This window comes from Salvelinus fontinalis, chromosome 27 (assembly GCF_029448725.1).
Source record: "Salvelinus fontinalis isolate EN_2023a chromosome 27, ASM2944872v1, whole genome shotgun sequence".
Taxonomy (NCBI): domain Eukaryota; kingdom Metazoa; phylum Chordata; class Actinopteri; order Salmoniformes; family Salmonidae; genus Salvelinus; species Salvelinus fontinalis.
This window is the reverse complement of record NC_074691.1, coordinates 3,465,294-3,473,967: the sequence shown is the minus strand read 5'-3', so window position 1 is coordinate 3,473,967 and position 8,674 is coordinate 3,465,294. Positions and strand designations below refer to the sequence as shown.

The 8,674-nt window shown below is 42.1% G+C and overlaps 1 pseudogene; it reads right to left on the bottom strand.

Annotated features, from left to right (window-relative positions):
- Window positions 1–261: 261 nt before the first annotated feature.
- The window catches only part of LOC129824876 (glutamate receptor ionotropic, kainate 2-like), a 185,209-nt pseudogene continuing 176,796 nt past the window's right edge, over window positions 262–8,674 (bottom strand).

Sequence of the window (8,674 nt, the reverse complement as noted above, 5' to 3'; positions counted from 1 at the left end):
TCCCATAAACAAATCAATACATTTCATAATGAAATGACATTACTACCCCCCTCTGATTAGTAACTGTTTTCTGATGTTGTTCGCAGCCGGGGGCTGTCCACTGTAAGGCTGGTGTGGGGAGAACAGATATATTTTCCTAGTTGGCACAATTGATTTGATCTCATGCACGCACGCACGCACGCACGCACGCACGCACACACACACACACACACACACACACACACAAAGAGAACTATAGTATCAAAAGTTTGGAAACAAATGAATAGTTATTACATTTTTAATCATTAAATTTTTTTGTAAAACCTTGCATCAATGTCAAATACATTCTATGATCAAATTTTTTGGTTGACAATACAGTTGGATATTTTCTGACGAATCTTCCAAATTATTCAACCATTTACACTTTGTACCACTGAATCTAGCAGGGTAGAAAATGGCAAGCAATACTGGTAAAAAAAAAAGCCCGTGAACTAGGTCTCCCCCTGTATATTTTATGAATGGTTTCTTGAAATTACTCAAATTCTACATTCATTTATTAATGTACAGAAGAAATATTTTAAGAAACATGGACCTTGTATTTTTCTTTTCTGGGGATGGACCCATTTGGGATTGTTTGTGCCACTCCAGGATGAAGTTTCCCCTAGGCACAGATGTAGGATCAGCTTCCCCTCCCCCAATCCTACACTTAACCATTAGTGTGAAAATGCAAAAGTGACCCAAGATCAGCATCTACGGGCAACTTCACCCTACTCTGAATGAGCACTCTGACTGAACGCTCATCCTTCATGACCACTGATCGATAAAAGACTGGATAGGTTTCTGCTATGTTGCTTCCACATGTCATGTCCTACAGTATCAGTGGTCATAGAGGAAATTACACAAGGAATGGAAAGTTAAAACTATTGAGACACAGCCACTGTACAGCTACAGTATGTAAGCAAGGTGTAGTAGGGAGATGAGGGCAGCTCTAGAACGTCCAGATATGCTTGTCATCTCACAACAGAAACATGGGCCCTATTGAGGAGACAGTATGGACGACAGAGGAGAGAGAGGGGCCCCCGGAGGCCCCAGATCAGGGGCACCCCTGAATCAGGGTGGAGTGGGGCTCCCACCTGCTACATATGTGAAGTCCACAAAGAATGCTAGACTGATAGAAAGTACTACAAAACTTTGTCCGTATACAAAAACGAACATATATTTTTGTAGAAATCTTACCTTTGAACAGTAGATATTAACTCAAAATGACAGACTGTAATGTGATTTTTGACACCGTACAGCATGTTTGTGGAGTCATTGAAAGATAATATGTCAGTGGTTTACGTTGCCTGAACTTTGGTATGATAAACGCATTACAGATGATAAACAATGAGTATTGGGGAGGTCAAGCCAAATCAATGATTACAAATGAAATAAATACATATTTTATCATCTCTATTTTCTTCATACAGTTCTTATTCAACATTTTGGCACTTTGTAACATTCCTTATCATAACGACCTGTTATATGAGCTCCTTTTTTATCAACTGGACACACACACATGGAGATTTGACAAAAGTGTAATTGACATCAACAGAAAAAAAAAAACATCAACTCATTTCCTGGGGTCTCAAGATACAGTGTGATGCTCTGAACAGGTGTGTGTGCATGTGTGGCTGTGCGAAGTCACCGACTGTGAAGTGAACTCAAAGGCAGTCTCAACAGACATGCACATTTTGAGCTCTCCTCTTCGAGTCCCTATCGAGATCCATCTCAAAGATCACAATCACAATCCTTCAACTTGTCCCCTGCAAAAGTCCCTCTCGAAAACTGTTGGCCACCATGAGGTGACGCATCATCTCCAGTCATGTCCACACATCTACATTTCCACAGGAAACATGTCTACCGTACTGCCAAAGCTGGGGGCCAACGCAATGTAGTATCAGGTTACGTTAATGTTACATTAGCGCTCATTCAATCCCTCCAGATCTTCTGGCTGTGTTTGAACCTTTTCAAAGCTATTTTTGACCTTCGACCCCAATCACGCCATGGTCTCCTTGCCTGGCAGTCTCCTGTCGTTAAATGTGTGCATGTTGATGACCTCCTCAGTTTTGACGATGACTGGTGGCTGCGGCTTCTGCTTGAGCCGCCGCCGGCACTTCAGGGAGCCACGTAGCTCTTCCAGCATGGCACTGCAGAAAGAGCGCTGAAGAGGGGGAAGGAGGGGAGAGGGAGGTTGGGAGCAAAATACAGACAGAACTGGCAACAGCAACTGACAGATATAGTCAGTATACAGTATGTGGTCCACGCAAGAACAACGCTAGAGCTGTCAATACCATGCTCTAACCCACTGGTAAATGGTAAGTTACTAAATATAGTCTGTAACATTCTCTATGAATTGAGCTTTTAAATTATGTGTGTCATTTAATGTAGTGAGCTTTGAAAATATTGATGTATGTCCGTTTTAAAGTGGTTAAAATGCATTAAAATACATTGACGGTTTTTTATTTGTTATGGATCCCCATGCTGCCAAGGCAGCAACTACTCTTCCTGGGGTCCAGCAAAATTAAGTTTATACCATTTTTAAAACATTACAATACAGTATGATAAACTGAAGAAAATGTACATTTTCATCAAGTTTTTTTAATTTCTATGTTTACTTTTTGAAAATACTTCATATTCATGGACCAAAATACCAACAAATCTCCAAATTGATAGGTAGATGCAAAAATGTAATTTCCGCCTTTGGTGCCTTGCGTTAAACAAAATTCAAATATTTGTAGTGTTTTCAGTAGTTAATGACTTTTTTTGCCATGTAGTGGTGTAGCTAACTACTGGAACTACACACTACTTTTTTTGTGAAGAAATAACAGAAAATATGGGTGAAGTAGACATTCTGAATTGAAACATAGTTTTTGTGTTTAATAGGCTAAATGACACATTCTGTTAACATCTGACTCCAGAACCAGAGTGATCTGTTTTTTCCAATGTGTGGTCTATGTCATTTCAGTTTTAGACAAGAGTGCTTTAGTGTAGCTTAACTTCTTCCAGTGTGAAGTAATTTGTTATCAGAGAAGCTTTCCCAACACTAATACATTGTTTGGAAAGCATCTACAACAGGGCTCTCCAACCCTGTTTCTGGAGAGCTCCAACCCCAGTTGAAAAATAACCTTTATTTATCACATCACGGACTAACTGAAATGGTCCACCCACACAGACAGCGTGGTGAAGAAGGCGCAACAGCGCCTCTTCAACATCAGGAGGCAGAAGAAATGTGACTTGTCACCAAAAACCCTCACAAACGTTTACAGATGCACAATTGAGAGCATCCTGTCGGGTTGTTACACCGCCTGGTACGGCAACTGCTCTGCCCTCAACCGTAAAGCTCTCCAGAGGGTGGTGCGGTCTGCACAACGCATCACCGGGGGCAAACTACCTGCCCTCCAGGACACCTACACCACCCGATGTCACAGGAAGGCCAAAAAGATCATCAAGGACAACAACCACCCGAGCCACCTCCTGTTCACCCCGCTACCATCTAGATGGCAAGGTCAGTACAGGTGCATCAAAGCTGGGACCGAGAGACTGAAAAAACAGCTTCTATCGCAAGGCCATCAGACTGTTAAACAGCCATCACTAACACAAAGAGGCTGCTGCCTATATACAGACTCAAATCATTGGCCACTTTAATCAATGGATCCCTATTCACTTTAATTAAATAGTGCTACTTTAATGATGTTTACATATCTTACATTACTCATCTCATATGTATATACTGTATTTTATACCATCTATTGCATCTTGCCTATGCTGCTCAGTCATCGCTCATCCATATATTTATATGTACATATTCTTATTCCATCCCTTTAGATTTGTGTGTATTAGGTAGTTGTTGTGGAATTGTTAGATTACTTGTTAGATATTACTGCACTGTCGGGAACTAGAAGCACAAGCATTTCGCTACACTCGCATTAACATCTGCTAACCATGTGTATGTGACCAATAACATTTGATTTGCACTAGGCAAGTCAGTTGAGAACAAATTCTTATTTCCAATGACGGCATACTCCGGCCAAACGCGGATGACACTGGGGAAATTGTGCCCCCAATCACAGCCGTATGTGACACAGCCTGGATTTAAACCAGGGACTGTAGTGACACCTCTTGCACTGAGATGCAGTGCCTTAGACCGCTGTGCCACTCGGGAGCCCCGAGCACTTATTAACAAGGGGTGGAGCAAAACACTTACAGGACGGTAGCTCTCCAGGAACAGGGTTGGAGAGCCCTGATCTACATAGTGTTTCAGCAGACTTTATAAATATTTGACAGTCTCTTTAAGGCTACATGAACCTCACCTTCTCTAGCTCTGCGTTCTGTTTAGACTTGTACAGGACCTCCCCGACGGCCACGAACAAAGACAGCACCAGCCCTGCGGCCAGCACGATGAAGATACCCCCGATGTTCTGCACCCCCAGAGCGCTGGCCTCCTTATTCTTCTCATCCTCCGGACAGCCGTTTCCCCTCCACCACTTCTCCTTCATCATGTGCAACTTCCCTTCTTCCTGCAGTTGCAGGATCGCTATGGTGATCTTGTCCCGGTACGGAGACCCTGCGGGGGACAAAAAGGACAGAAAATTCAGATGATCAAAAACTATATATACTGAACAACAAATATAAACTCAACATGTAAATTATTGGTCCCATGTTACATAAGCTGAAATAAAAGATCCCAGAAATTGTCCATATGCACAAAAAGCTTATTTCTCATCCCTGTTAGTGAGCATTTCTTCTTTGCCAAGATAATCCACCCATCTGACAGGTGTGGCATATCATGAAGCTGATTAAACAGCATGATCATCACATAGGTGCACTTTGTGCTTGGGACAGTAAAAGGTCACTCTAAAATGGTCAGTTTTGTCACACAACACAATGCCAGTTTTTAAGGAGCGTGCAATTGGCATTATGACTGCAGGAATGTCCACTAGAGCTGTTGCCAGAGATTTGAATGTACTTTTTTATACCATAAACCGCCTACAACATCGTTTTAGAGAATTTGGCAGTACATCCCATCAGTCTCACAACCGCAGACCACGTGTAACCACGCGAGCCCAGGACCTCCATATTTCGGCTTCTTCACCTGTGGGATCATCCGAGACCAGCCATCTGAGACCAGCTGATACATTTACATTTACATTTACATTATTTAGCAGACGCTCTTATCCAGAGCGACTTACAAATTGGAAAGTTCATACATATTCATCCTGGTCCCCCCGTGGGAATTGAACCCACAACCCTGGCGTTGCAAGCGCCATGCTCTACCAACTGAGCCACACGGGACCAACTGAGCCACACTGATGAAACTAAAGAGTATTTCTGTCTGTAATAAAGCCCTTTAGTGGCTAAAACTCATTCTGATTGGCTGGGCCTGACTCCCCAGTGGGCGGACCTGGCTCACACGTGGGTGGGCTCATGCCCTCCCAGGCCAACCCATGACTGCGCCCCTGCCCAGTCGTGAAATCCATAGATTAGGGCCTAATGAATTTATTTCAATTGACTGATTTCCATATATGAACTTTAACTCAGTAAAAAAATTCAAATTGTTGCATGTTGCTTTTATATTTTTGTTCAGTATAAATAAAACGTCATTGAGTGAATTAATTTGTTATGAAGTTAATTCATTCAAAGACTATTCATTATTCATGCTATCTATCATATAGCATGCTATGGCCGTGTCGATTTTGTCCCGGCACAGAGAGCTTGCAGGGACAAAAAGGACAGGAGATCAGAAAATGTAGAAAGAAAGATACATTTTGCATCAGATTGGCTTATAAATGCATGTTGACAAATTTCCCCTTTGGGGGGGGGGGATCAGTAAAGTATTAATCTTATCTTATTTGATTTTATCTTAAGTCAAAGGTATTGTTCAATGGCAATTTTTTTGCATGCAATGGTGCACAGCAAATGTGCGATCATAATTTTAACACCCCACATTGTTAAATTGAACACTTTCTTAGAAATGATGTGTCCATCTCAAGGAGTGTTAATAACACTTTTCAAAGTGTTGATAAACTAACTCCCCCAAGAGTGTTGGGTCCCTAACACCGTGGGTGTTGCAAATTCTGACTTACAGTACATTTAAATTGTATTAGAGCTGATGCTATGACACTTTTTCAGTGTTAGGGAATTCAAACCTGAGGTGTTACAGTAACTGTATTTTGTGTGTTGTTATAACACTGTTGCGTGTAAAGCCTTATTTGTATATTTATTTCCTGGGGTGCCTTTTCCCATAACTAGTAACAGAGACATGATTGTTGCATTCAATGGTTTTCAGTCCCGTAGCCTTCACCATATACCATATAGATCAAATAAGTGAATATTTTATCATAACATTTATTTTTATTTTTATGACAATACATTACTGTTCTTGACAATACCATACCCGGACAGCCTATAGTCTTACCCTAACACGGTGGTCTGAAACTCCTGGTTTGCAGGCCACATCAGCAAGTCACATTATGCTGGCTTGCAAAGTGTGATATCATTCACATTGGAATCCAGACAGCGTTAGAATATCCAACAATTGGAACTTTTATTCACCTGCAATCTGCAGTAAGAATGACTGCCAAGGTAGGGAAGAATGATAAATGAGACTGCCTAGTGGCGCAGCGGTCTAAGGCACTGCATCTCAGAGCAAGAGGCATCACTACAGTTCCTGGTTCATATCCAGGCTGTATCACATCCAGCTGTGATTGGGAGTCCCATTCAACGGGGCACAATTGGCCCAGCAGGTTTGGCGGGGGTAGGCCATCATTGTAAATAATACTTTTTCTTAACTGACTTGCCTAGTTAAATAAAGGTACAATTTAAAAAAAATGTTACAAAAATATTTTAAATTAACTGGAAACACAATCTCAATAACGGGTGAAATAAGTTCAGCCATTTACAGATTGGATTAGTTTAGAGAAATGTATGTTATTTATCTTTGTGTAGTATAAGATCATTTAATTGATCAATGCATGCAGAAACAAACTATTCTAAAAAGCAATCTGCCACAAAGCATGCTGGGAAATATGATATTGAGGCCCCTCCCATGTCTTTTCCACTCTGAGAGAGTTAACGGGAAATTAACCACAGTCGAGTAACAACGCCATGTGGTGTTGATTCCACTGTGATTCAACTAACACTTCATTTATTCCCCGCAGGTGGCGTCAATTTCAATCCCACTGGTGTTAACGCCGCTAAAATCTTTTTACCTCAACGCCAACATTTTTACACAGAACAATTTGCTGTGTGGGTATGGGGATCAACTTGTGGGCCTCTTTAGTTTATGAGCATAACCTGTCATGCTATCGTGGTGTCTTCATAGAAACACTCCCTTGTAAGTCCTCCATCCTCCTATTCATCGCTAATCCTCAGAGTATCTTGGACAGGCTACAGAATTAGCATCTTGTTCTCAAGCGGGCATTACAACACTACAAGGCGTTGGCGACACTGGGCTTTGTGTTCCGGGGGAGCAGAGCTCCCGTTGATTCTGATGAATAACCACTGTGTGCGTGTGTGTCATAAATGGTGTATGTAAACAGAAGAGCCCGGTAGGGAGTTCACAGTGTGTGTGTGTGCTTCCATATGCGTGTGTCAACTCCCCAAATCCGCAGACAGTGGGAGAACGCTGGTATTAGCGACAGCGTATTAGGACACAGCGGGAGCCTCAGTGATCGAAGGAAAAGTAATCACTCCGAGGTTACCGAGTAGGACTGCTGCCTCCCTCCACCCCTCTCCCTATTCCAGAGCACAACACTTCAACGGCCTAGGCAGCTACTACACACACACACACGGACAAACGCAGTCTCCCTCTGAAGCAGCCAATACTTGATGAAAGCTTTCTGTTTTTTAAATTTATATTTCATGAATGAACACCAACTTGAAACCATGTTAGTGTTTTTATAATATGATTATTTAACTTCTTCAGGCTAGGATCCTTCTTTCTCAATTTGTTGGTGCTGAGTGGATCGTGTGTGTGATTGTGTGTTTGCGAGTGCATGTGTGAATGCATACGTGTGTATGTGTGGGCATGCATGTGTGTATGTGCAATGCTTCTAAGAAGCCCCCAGGTAAAAGAGGCACCACAGAGGCTTTTGTTCATAAGACAGTTTACTATTGGGTCCTATGCTTCCCTCTACACCCCCCTCCTTCCATCTCCATCTTTCATCATTTCATCTATCACTATCCGTCATATTTTCATCTACTCTGCTCAAAAGTATTGAGAGCCTTTCTGATCTCTGACTGTTATAGAGACCTTGATTGGATGATTGGTTCAACAAGCTCTCACAGTCTCACTGCAGAATGAGATGTGCTTTTGTTGCTCCTGTTGCCCTGTATCGTTCTATTTCTCCAAACATCAAATTTCAAAGTTAAAGGTTAAGTTTAGGCACTCATTCCAACTGGTTTTAAGGTAAGGATACATGTTTGGGATAGGGTATTTAAAAAATGTTTTTAACAGCCTCCCTGACTGAGATCAAACACACAACCTTCTGATCCTGAGTCATGGGATTGCACCCATCCACCATCCCCGTCACATGGTGAACTTGAGCCCAAGGATCCAACCAGTTTTCTAAGTCTCCTGATTCTTCTCAGCTTCAAATGATTCATGATGGGGGGGGGGGGGGGGGGGGTATTATTGTGCACGACGCAACGCGGA